Here is a 12,531-nt window from a genome sequence, read left to right as displayed (position 1 = left end):
CTCTGGGCTTAGTTGCGCGCCGGACTCTGGGCTTAGTTGCGCGCCGGACTCTGGGCTTAGTTGCGCGCCGGACTCTGGGCTTAGTTGCGCGCCGGACTCTGGGCTTAGTTGCGCGCCGGACTCTGGGCTTAGTTGCGCGCCGGACTCTGGGCTTAGTTGCGCGCCGGACTCTGGGCTTAGTTGCGCGCCGGACTCTGGGCTTAGTTGCGCGCCGGACTCTGGGCTTAGTTGCGCACCGGACTCTGGGCTTAGTTGCGTGCCGTTCTCTGGGCTTAGTTGCGTGCCGGTCTCTGGGCTTAGTTACGAGCCGAGTTACAAGCCGGACTCTGGCCTTAGTTACGCGCTGGACACAGGACCCACCTGAGACCCCACACAGCCCACCTGAAAGTGACCCTGCAGAGCACACCATACATGCTGCACAGCCCATCTGAGACTCTCTATGGCGGGCTCTGCAGGGGTCCCAGGTGGGCTGGTTGGGGCTGCATCTTCCTCCCACCTCCTCTTACCTGCTCCTGCTGCTGGTGATGGCCTCCTCTGCCGCCGGACTGGCCAGAAGTGACGTGATCCCCCACTACCTCTAGCCACTCGTCCGCGTCGCTGTCAGACTAGGATAGTGATGGCGAATGTTTTTGAAGCCGAGTGCCCAAACTGCAACGTAAAATCAATGTATTTATCTATAAGTGCCAACACTGAAAATAACTTTAGTATTGCGTTGTAGTTCGGGCGCTCGGGATTAAAAAATGTTCAGCATCATCACCGCCTCAGACAAAATAGGAAAACACACACATTCAAATATTTATACACTCATTAACCACTTGCTGCCGGGAGCAATTTCTTACATTTGCACCCCCAAACAATGATATATGTTCTGAAAGCAGGGGTCCTGTAGAATAAAAAGATGCTAGTTACAATTTTTTATGTCGCATTGTATTTGCGCAAATGTGTATGAAACCAGTATTTGTAGGATAAAATACACTAAAATTAAATTTAGTGCACAGAAACAGAATATAATGGCTAATTTTTGGTACAATATAAAAGACGGGGTCACGCCGGGCAAATAGATACCAAACATGTCAAGCATCCATGAAACCGCCAAAAACTACAATAACCAAAATTTTCCATAAGCTACGCTTTAAATGCTTTTACGGCTTATCAGTTTAGTGCTATCAGTGATTGATGGGCCTAGAATTATTGCTCACTCCGACGCTCGCGGCGATACATAACATGTGTGGCATAATTTTTGTTTTTACATGTAGGCGTATCCAACGCATGTTTGTGTTGTATGTGCGTGCACGTGGGGAAAGGGGAAACAAAATTTTTTTGCATTAAAATTTTTTTTTTATGTTACTTTGCCTTTTTTTTTTACACTCAGCTTTATTGCTATCACATAGCGGGCTAAAAAGCCCCTTATGTAATAGCACATATAATGTGACAGGTCCTCTTCATGGAGACGTCAGGGGTTTTTCATACCCCTAATGTCACCTAGGGACCCCAAAGAAGCTGATGAAGCAGAGATCTGCTTCACCAGCTTCTTCTTCTGGCTCTAATGGGTTGTCCACACCACTTGCAGTGCGTCCCGCCCCGATTCCGGGCCGAAACGCACTGCATCACATTGCGGCCGGCTCAATTTTTGCCGGGTAGGAGGGGGAGTGGCGGGCCATTGAAGTGAATGGCACCATGGACACGCCATCCGGCCACAATGCGATCAATCGCACGGGATCGCAGGGCACATTCTGCCTGCGTCCCGATGCGGTCAAAATAGTGCTTGCAGCATTTTGACCACACCGGAATGCACTGCAGGCAGAATGTGCCCTACCATCCTGTGCGGGCGATCACATTGTGGCCGGAGGCCGTGGCTACGGCGCCATTCACTTCAATGGCTCGTCACGCCCCCTCCTGCCCGGCACAAAAGTGAGGCGGCTGCAATGCGATGCAGTGCGTTCTGGCGGAAACGCACTGTAAGTGGTCTGAACAGGCCTTAAGAGCCAGAGACTGTGTACAGTGACACCGGAAGTGATGTAATGCACATCACTTCCGGGTCCAGTGATCGGAAGAGAGATCCGCAGCTAGAAGCCACTGATCTCTCCTCCGATCTGTCAGGGGAGAACCTCCACGCGTGGCCTGGGCTCACACGAGGGACAGATGAGCTCAGGAAACTGACGGTGGCACCGGCGGCCGTGGGGGAGGGGGGCACAGCTCCGAACTGTACAAGCGATTCAGCGCCTGTACAGACACCGGATCGCTTGTATTTAAACAGCAATCGTCAACTGTTTAACACGGTACCAAGAACATGGCTTCAGGAGCAGCCGTGTTCTTGGTATAACCACTTCCAGCGGATGACGCACATTTACGTGAACCCGCGGGAAGTGGTTAAAAACAAACAAACATAAAAACCACACGTGTAATGAAACACACACATATCACACACACTCATTAAAAAACACGCAATAAAACACACACACACACATTAACAATTAAAATAGCTATTCAAATGTCCCCCTCTCCTGCTTACCTGTTTTGCAGGAAGGGGGGCTGCATCCCTGGGTCCAGTGGTGAATCAGTGTGATCTGCACTCTGGCTTATGCAGACCATACTAATCGATCCCTGAGAGTTAGCAGAGGCACCACGAGGGACCGAGATGCAGATCATACTGATTCCCCACAATGACGACCAGGGAATGATTTTCATTCAATATATTGCCTGTTCGCAATATATTAAATGAGATGTGGGTGCTTGCCAGGTTTAAAGATGGCCTCCGCTGCCTGAAGTCAGAGATTTGGGTGCCGGTTTCCCAGGAAGGTCCGGCGCATAAACTGCCAGTGCATCCGGATGAAAGTCACACACACCAATAAATTGCACAGCATGTTGACCAGGAAGAGGAAGGAGATGCAGCCGGCATATATGTTGGAGTAGGCTGTATAGGTGGACATGTTGGTCCCCCAGTAAAAGAAGCACCAGGTCCAGGAATACTGGCAGTAATTTATGAATCATTTATAATATAATTTTTTTTTCTCTTACCTAACTGGTTTCGGGGCAGCATTTTTTGGCGCCCCCCTGGAAAGTGCCGCCCTAGGCAAATGCCTAGTTTGCCTTGCAGTAGATACACCCCTGTGTACAGCACCCGAAGGCAGCTGAGCCGAAGGCATTTGCTTCGGCTCGACTGAGCAGAAGTGTCAGCTGAAGCGGGGCGAACGGCCAGCTGAAGGCCGGCCTTTCACCCCACGAATGACAGCTGGGTGGAGCCAGCCATGATGTCACCTTCGGCAGCTTTCAGAATAACCCCTTTAGTTTTTGCCAGCATTTGCTCCATTTATGGCTTCTGATGGAGAATGTCGCCAAATGGAATGTCAGAAGTACAGTAAAGGATATTTTATGCCATTTTGGGTGAATGTTGGGAGAATTGCCCATTGAATCTTTCACATATATAACCCTAAATCACTTTTTCAAAAAAAATATGTGACTGCATTCATTGGCATTTTTTAATATCTTCCTAGAGTTCCGTGTTAACCCCTCACATGTGAAAAAGCTTATTCAGAAGCCTGCACTGGGAAGAAAGGAACAAAATAACTAGAGAAAGCCGAAATGGGGTAGACGCTATGTCATTAAATTCTGCCTTTCATGACCTGCACAAGTTATATTTCTCAGTGATTTTATGAGCGGAGAACATAAAACTGTGCGCTGAGAAATAATGGAAGAGGGAAGATGAATGTGACATTGCTGGGACAGAGGGAATTCACATGGTTATTCTGTCCACATGGCCGATCAACACCCCCCCATCCCCAACTCCCCGAGGTATGTGGAGCACCGAGATGAGTCACAGTAATAATGACACAGTGCTTTTATTTATCTAGTACATGTGCGCCATAAACTCAACGGATGATACGTTTCCAGATCTATCTATCTATCTATCTATCTATCTATCTATCTATCTATCTATCTATCTATCTATCTATCTATCTATCTATCTTCTATCAATCTATTACCTATCATCTATTATTTAATGATCATCTGCTATCTATCTATCTATCTATCTATCTATCTATCTATCTATCTATCTATCTATCTATCTATCTATCATTTGCTATCTATCTATCTATCTATTTATCATCTGCTATCTATCATCTGTTATTTATCTATCCATCTGTCTATTTATCAATCAATCAATCAATCAATCAATCCATCTATTATCTATCTATCTATCTATCTATCTATCTATCTATCTATCTATCTATCTATCTATCGTCTGTCTATCTATCACATCTTTCTCCTCACCTCTCCATTAGTGGTGATCTCAGTTATTGTCTCTTGCAGAGAAGTATATATTAAATTGCTCCTGCCAGAGAGGTCCATTGTAGGTCACTACGGTGCCATAAGGTGCCCGCATTGTATGTAATTAGAGCATTTACATTTGCTATCAAAATGTTAGAGGTCAGGAAAGTTAACATAAATAAATGGAAAATCTAGAACATGACATCCTTATTTCATAAGTAACAAGACTGGTGAAACGAAAATGATTTGTTTTCTACAAGTATGGATTGGATGCTAGATCTGTTGTACAGAACCTGCTGATTTTAAATACATGTTGATTTCTCTCATTGAGGGACACAGCTCTGCTTTAGATAACCACTGACTTGGTATATCACCACCTGCTATAGGAGGATGCTAGGTGCAACTAAAACACAAAGTCAGCCCAGGGGGCAGCCCCTGCCCAGGAGCCTCTTCTGCTTTGAAGCCGTTGCTGCTCAGGTTTCCCTCTTAAACCCTCAGGTATTCCAGAGCCATCCCCATCTCTTCACCCTCTAGTGGCCATTTTGAAAGGCTTCGTAGACACGCTTAATATTAGTGCTCTAATACAGGTGCTGTAATAGTATTTTAATACAGGTGCTCTAATAGTGAAGGGTTGTGGGGAAGAGGCTCTTGTTCCCATCAGCATAGGGACAAGGTGTTTTTCCAGGGGGTCCCCCCTGGAAAAGCACCCTCCTAATGCCAAGGGCATGGGGCCTGGTATGGTGGAGGAAGCGCCCACCTCCTTTCCTGCCCTGCCAGGCTGCTGCCGGGATTAAGGGTTTGGTATTTGGATTTTAGGAGGGACCCCACTTTTTTTCAATTTTTTTGGCATAGGGGTCCCATTTAAAATTCCTACCAGACCTAAAGGGTCTGACATGAATTGCCAGAGATCTGCACGCTGTTTTTTCTTGCCTACACGGGGGTCCCCCATAACATTTCTACCAGACCTAATCCCCCATAACATTTCTACCAGACCTAAAGGGTCTGGTGTGATTTCGGGGGGGAGGGGAAGAGGGGCAACAACACAACCCACGCTGTTTTTTTATTATTATTATTTCTGTGAACAGTTATACACTTTAGTGTATACTGTGACAGCTGTCAGATTCTTTACTTTCAGGTTGGAAGTGTTCCCAAAGAAGCAGAAGCTGTTACAGAATCTCAGCTTCTTTCAATATTTACATTTTGCTTTCATTCGGGATATAAGTCCAGAATGTCAGCAAAGAGCAGAGAAGCCGGAGAGCTGTAAATGAAAGCTCTCCAGTTGTTGTGTTTAGTTCCGAATGAAATTTGTATGTATCTGAATTTCGTTATCAAACATTTGGATTCGTCATTTCTGTCATTCAGGACTTTGGAAGCGTCCGAATGTATGTACTTCCGAAAATTCGTACGAATTTCAATTTGGAACGAAACAAATCGCACATGTCTACTTAAAAGTTGATCAGCTGACCAAATGTCTAAGAAGGCTCTTTTGGATATGCCATTCACAGGGGATTGACTGTTTGTTGCGTAGGTGGAGGAGAACATCAAGAACCTCACTTAAGAATAAAGGACCTTCTTGCCTCAGCTCAGGAAAGCCAAGGATTCCCATCACAGATCTGGGTCTACCTTTTCAGTTCATAAACAATATTTTTCTTTGTGAGGAAATTCCCACAAAGGGATCTAAGTTCCCTAAGTCTTCTACCTCTGCAAGGGCCATTTCTGCCAAAGCCATGGAGAAGCCTTCCTCTTCCACATGAAGTTTCCAGCAGCACACCTTACTGTGCGGCCATTGGTGTGTACTAGTAAGAAGTGATGCAATGTGGTTACTTTAGCGCATCTCACTGCCTACTTTTGTTTATTGAACTTTATTGAAATGTTGCAATTATACATTTCATTAAAGGAGAACTATGAGGTGAGTGCTTTTCACTCACCTCATAGTTCTAGCTGACCTGTGACAATGAGACTGTCACAGGTCGGCTCAGTAGATCGGGAGGTGAGCGAACACATACCGCGTTCGCTCACCTCTCGATCCTGTCACGGCTCTCTGCCGTGACAGGGTAGGGGCTGGATTCCCCTCTCCCCGCTCCGATCCGCCAGTGCTGACTGGCGGAACGGACAGGGGAGGGGGGTGGGTACAGCTGGCTCAGCCTCTAGATAGGCAGAGCCAGCTGTCACTCACGCAGCTGGGTGGATCTCGACATCGATGTAGGGATCCACCCCGGCTGTGGCGTCTCAGTATACCGCGAGCTGTAGCTCGCGGTTTACTGAGCCGAGGGTGAAGGGAGGACGCTAGTTTGTGTCCTCCCGTTACCCTAAGGAGAACTATGGGGAAAAGCCCTGACCCCATAGTTCTCCTTTAATTTCTATTCACTCCAGCATGTGCGTAGTGCAACCCAACGTGCTGCAGTGAAAAAAAGTCATGCAAGTCGTACTTTTTTCAGCACACACTTCTGCCTTCTATGCATTACGACTGCGTTTGGCAAGGGTGCCCAGCACAGCCCAACACATCTGGTGTGAACAAAGGGAAGAAAGTTCCTTGTCTGTATAACTTTAGATTTTATATGTTTATCAGTGACTTTTTCCTTACTGTAGTACTTCTTTATAATGAACCTTTAGGTCAACTAAATACTTATAAAGAAGCCTTTGTTTATTAGAGCAGGCAATAAGCTGCTAGCACATACCTTTACTTTTGCTTCCCGGGGACCCCCACAGCCTCCCTTCCCTATGAAAATACTTACTTTCCGAAAGGTAGAGCATAGACCGGTTCCCCAGGCAGCAAGCATTTCTTTATGGAATGATGGCAGGGAGTCTGACTAAGATCTCACAATCAGGAAATCCGACTTTGCATTTCAAAGGGTTGTAGTGCTCCTCGGCAGGGATGAAGAGCAAAAATAAAGGTATGTCACATCACCTTATGGTGCCTGCTTTAATGTAGAACTGCAATGTGCAATGTGCAATCACCCCTAAAAATCAATTCGGAAGCTTCAGTTATTCGAAACTGAAAAAACGGTGAAATCTACATAGAAGCTATGGGTTGCTATAATTCATAGATCGCTACGTGCATCTTCTCACCATAATTGACCTTTCTCATTTAGATTTTTTTTTCTGCTTTAACTACGGCTGTAAGAAATCTAGTCTTTAACATCCAACCAAATCCACAAAACAGTAAATGCAAAGACGCATTCAGTGCTTCATGCTCAACAGTAAACACTTTACATTCATATCTAAAAATCAATTTTTTAAAAGTAAACTTACAGTTTGATTTATTTTCTGCCACTTTCAATGCACTGGGGGCATAGCCAGCTCCCCCTGCTGCCCCCTGCCCCCAGGAAGGCTACATCACCAGTGCCTCCCAGGGAGCTCTCGCATGTTGATGACATAAATATTTAAACTACTGGCGTGGGTTTTAGGGCATGGGGTGGACAGAGATAAATTGTTGCACTATCTTACATACAAGGCAAATTAACCTACCAGCATTTCTTTGGGGTGTTGGAGGAAACCCATGCAAGCACAGGGAGAGCATGCCAACAGTGTCCTGACTGGGATTTGAACTCAGTGCTTCAATGCGAAAGTGTTAATCACTACGCCACTGTATTAAAGTGTAATATATTGCAGCTTGTAGGCCTTAAATCTGGTGGCTGCATTTGTTTTCTTCAGGCTTTTTTATTCATTTATTTTCACTTAGTGGTCCTGTCAGTAGTTCACGTCCTGTCTTAGCGTGACAACGCTCACTCATTATACTGTATCTATGGAGGAGCAGCATTGTCACCCTAGGATAGTACTAGAAAATACCACTCTCTTATTTTCCAAACCATAGGGGGGAGGTGTTATGTAGTCCACAGAGATAGCTGGGAACAATGCTAATAGCAGAGGCAGAAGGCACAAAAAGTAATTGGCTCAATAGATTTCTGTAAGGAACAACAGGTATTATTCTATACTTATCAAACAGATATAACAAATTGCTTTTATATGCTATGGTATATGCAATAGAACGAAAGGGAGCAAATAAAGAGAAGTTCATTGCGAGGAATTAGACATGCTTAAAGTGACACTAAACTCAGGGGTTAAATCTTAAAAATGCATTCAAGTAGCTTAACTATTAACAAAAATGTATCTTATTTGTGTATCACTCGGCTGTAGATCCTCAAATCATCTCTGAATTGGTGCTGACACTGTCCTTCCTTCTGGAGGGGGGCTACTTTTGTTCCCCATGGTCCCTGTGTGTGTGTGTTGTAAAGTAGCCAATCTCAGTACAAATTAGTAAACTATACAAACAAGTAAACGAAATATTTTCCTGCATGTTGATTGGTGGGTAGCTAATGTAGAAACATTAATTGCGTCCATGTTAATTTTCAAATATTGTATCTGTGGACATATTTCACTGATCACAACTTTACTTAACACAGAGTTCTTAAACTTTTTATGTCAGCAAAGCCAAGCAAATCCAAATTACAACGTGCCCATAACACATAACACACACTCTTCACCATTTTTGTAAGCTTTAGTAAAGCCGACAGAAATAAATTGCTATTATATTTCCTTTTCATTACTTGACATTTTCAACTATCACCATGATCGCTAGACCTTACGACCTTGCACGCATCTTAGTCCCTGGTATGTGCCTCTGCTGTCAGTCATATCAGATTCATTGTTTCACAGGTGTTGGAGGGGTGGTGGTGTCAAGGGACATTTATTACATCTTTATCCCATAGTTAACATAATTCCACATTTGCATTGTCTGAAACTACACAATAGTTCCCTTTTAACAGCTGAGATGGCTTAAAAAAAACAAGTTTACTGAAAAAGTTTTATGTTTAAGAATTACATTATATCAAATAATTGTATAATAAATCCCCATATGTGCAATCCTTCAAATTTGTTAGAAAAGAAAAACCTCCATTATGTTTTTTCTATGTGTCAAGTTTCAGTTGGTAAATAGTAATTTTTATCTCCTGCATTCTGCCTGCATCATAAAAAATAATTCTCAGAATAAGCGGTTTGACGTTAGCTGATATTAATGATTATGCTTATGCTTGATTGGAGTTGGCAGGTAAAAATCAAACAGCGTAGGGGAGTGAGGGGGTTCACTCCCATTTATGGATAGCCGAGGCTGTTCAGAAAGCATTACAGTTATTTCCTTTTAACAGACATGTACTTTGAATGCTGATGAGTGAAATGTAATGTATCAAAGTGCCTCTTTGATTAGCTCACCAACATTCGCAGTAAAGTTTTTAGCTTCTTTGGCATGGAAGGGAGGGGGAAAGTAATTTTTTGCTGTGGCAAAAATGACTTGCTTTTGAGATACAAAGAATTGTTACAGTAATGGATGAAGTCACTATAACATAGTCACTATGCCACCCTGAGGAAGGGACCCTGCGTGGCCTGGAAATGTTGGTTTGATTGAGGCATGTGACGCACGTTCAATAAAAAATGAACAAGAATTTAGCATCCTGTGAGTGTCGGTGATTGCTTTCATCCGTTTAGTGAGAACGCATGGCGCCCTCTGTTTCATCACTTTGAGCTGTTGTTTAATGACAGTTCAGCGTCCCAGGTAATTTGGGAACACTGATCTATGATTACAACTGGGAGAAGCCAGCTTTGAGACCACGGCTGGCTCCGCCCAGCTGTGAGACCACGACTGGCTCCGCCCAGCTGTCATTTGCTGTCACCTTCGGCTGCTGTAGGGCTATAGTGAATAGCCCGTACAGCAGCCTGAACCGACTGAACCGAAGGGCTCCCGCAACTAAAGCGAGCAGAAGGATGAGCCGAAGCCACGGCTGGATCCTTCAGCAGTTTTGTGAATTACCCTCTCAGTGTTCAGAATCAGTCATACTTGTCCCTATCTTTTTTGCCTCCTGAGGTGCCACGTGGGGGGTGGTCCGAGTGTGTGGTGTCCACTGAGCTCCGGGCAACCAGGGACGCCAGCAAGAGCATCCCAGGCAACTAACAGTGGGGGGCGGAGAGATCTGTATGGCCCTTTCACATCTCCCAGCCCAGCTCTAAGCAACCTGGGACACCCCATCCGGAAAGGGGGTGGGCGGTCAGGCACACTGCAAACATTGCCCTGCCACTCCGCCTGACCCCTCCCAGCCCAAGTAATGCTGCCTGAGGTCCTGTGTTATCACCTTTAGCTTTTCTCTAACCATGATTGTTTGGTCAACTTGATATTGCAGAAATGTTAGAATGTTTTTGCAGGCATAAGCAGGTTAAAACTTAGCCAGATCAGACAAACACAAATTCCAATTGGTTGCTGTTGCATAGTGTACTTTGCACATTGCTCTTTGGCTCACTGGATATGCCAATGTCTTGGAAAAGAAGGCTTGAAGAAAAGTACAATTATTCAGCTGAACACAGGAACTTAAAATAAGCCAATAATAAGATAAAACTCCTTTTTCTTGCTTATTTTTCAGTCCTTTGTCTTCGCTGTCTCTCTCTTTTGGGATATTGGCAGTAAAGCCCCAGAGATTATAGGCTTAGTTTATTGAGTAGCCTTAGAGGAACTGAAGGAATGGAAATTCCAAACACTATTGATATGATAAACAATATTTCTGCGACATGTCAGAGCTGAAAACATTGATCTTTGCATTACATCTGCAGATTGAAAGATGAAATTCAATCCCCACATAGGTGAAAGGGTTCAGTGATGTGTCTTCACTTGATTGTGTCATGTCATCATCAAAACCTGTTTTTATGTAAATTTTTTTGTTCATCAAAATTGGTGTTTTATATTTGTGCAATTGTTGGCCAGATGAATCACATACTGTCTTCTTATATTTCTGGGAGGCTCCAGGGTTGAGATATCCTCATCAGAAGTCCCAGGTTTACCCAGCAGCTGCAGCCATAAGGTAAACCATTTTGAGGAAGACTATCAACGGGAGTAACATACTGTATGTGAGAACTATTGTTGTTAAAGTTTACCAAAAGAGTCTTAAAGATAGCCATCATGCCTGGGCTTGTGCCAAGTCTATTCAGTCTTAAGGTTCAGACACATCCTGTTATAGGGTGACAATGCTCTGATTCCTGATTGGGTCTCTGCATTGTAACCCTAGGAATATTAAAGTCACCCGTACTCCAAGGTCAAATGTGCTGAACGTACTTTTCATTAAGACGCTAGGCAAAAATAGTGACCAAACATGGTCCCTTCATCAGGCAAGACAGTGACGTCACTGTGTTTGTCTTATGAAGGGACCATGTTTGGTTCTGAAACGTTGCTTATAGCACTTTGTCACTATGTTTGCCTAGCGTCATAATAAGGACGTTCAGCACATTTGACCTTGGAGTGTACCCACTTGCTCTATGTTCCTGTCTGGAGTGCAGTGGATCAATGACTACACATGCATTGTAACTCTGTCACACAGGCACCCAATAGGTACACTCATTTAGGGATGGTCCGCCGGTTCGATTCGAACATGAGTTCGAATCAAACATCGGCCGTTCGAGCGTTGGCCGAACGCCGAACTTTATGGGATGTTCGCGGTCTGTTCGACTGCGCAACGTCCCATACTGCAAAGAGCCCTCCGAAGCTCTAATTGGTTAAAGACTTGCACAGACCAGGTGCAAGACTTTGCCCAATCAGGGCTCAGTACTCATTTGGAGCCATGATTGGGCAAAGTCATGATGACTCTGCCCAATCATGTCTCGCCTATCAGATGCCGGCAAACTACACAATTGGGCGGAGCTAACTGTCACCGCTAGGTCCGCCCAATTGTTTATGTTTTGCCGGCATCTGTCAAAATGCCATTATGGGGTGGGAGTCGACGGGAAGCAGACGGGTCGGCGTTTAAAAAAAAATATTTCTATTTATTTTTTATTGTTTTATTTTGTCGTCGTCGTGGACGCTGGATGCCCTGATTGACCCTGGATCCATTTTTGCTTTTTTTTTTTTTTTAAATAAAAGACTTGTCAAAAACATGTCTTTAGTTTTTTTCTTTCAATTAAAGGATTTTATCAAAAGTCTGGACTTTTTAATAACTATTTTATTTAACCCTTTGGTGAATGGGTCGGGGTACAAGTACCCCTTACTCATTCACAAGGGAGGGGGGACGGGATCTGGGTGCCCCCTTAATTAAAGGGGTAGCCCGATGCAAATAAGCCCCCTTGCCCGCAGACCCCCCACAACCACCAGGTCAGGGTTGTGGGGACGAGGTCCTTGTCCCCATCGGCATGGGGACACCCTCCCAGTGCTGAGGGCATGTGGCCTGGTGTGGGAGGGAGGGGGGGTGCTCGCTTGTCCCCCCCCCTTTCCGGCCCTGCCATGCCTGTGCT

Source organism: Nanorana parkeri, unplaced genomic scaffold (assembly GCF_000935625.1).
Source record: "Nanorana parkeri isolate BGI_ZX_2015 unplaced genomic scaffold, ASM93562v1 scaffold482, whole genome shotgun sequence".
Lineage (NCBI taxonomy): Eukaryota > Metazoa > Chordata > Amphibia > Anura > Dicroglossidae > Nanorana > Nanorana parkeri.
The sequence above is the reverse complement of the archived record's forward strand: the minus strand, read 5'-3'. Positions refer to the sequence as shown.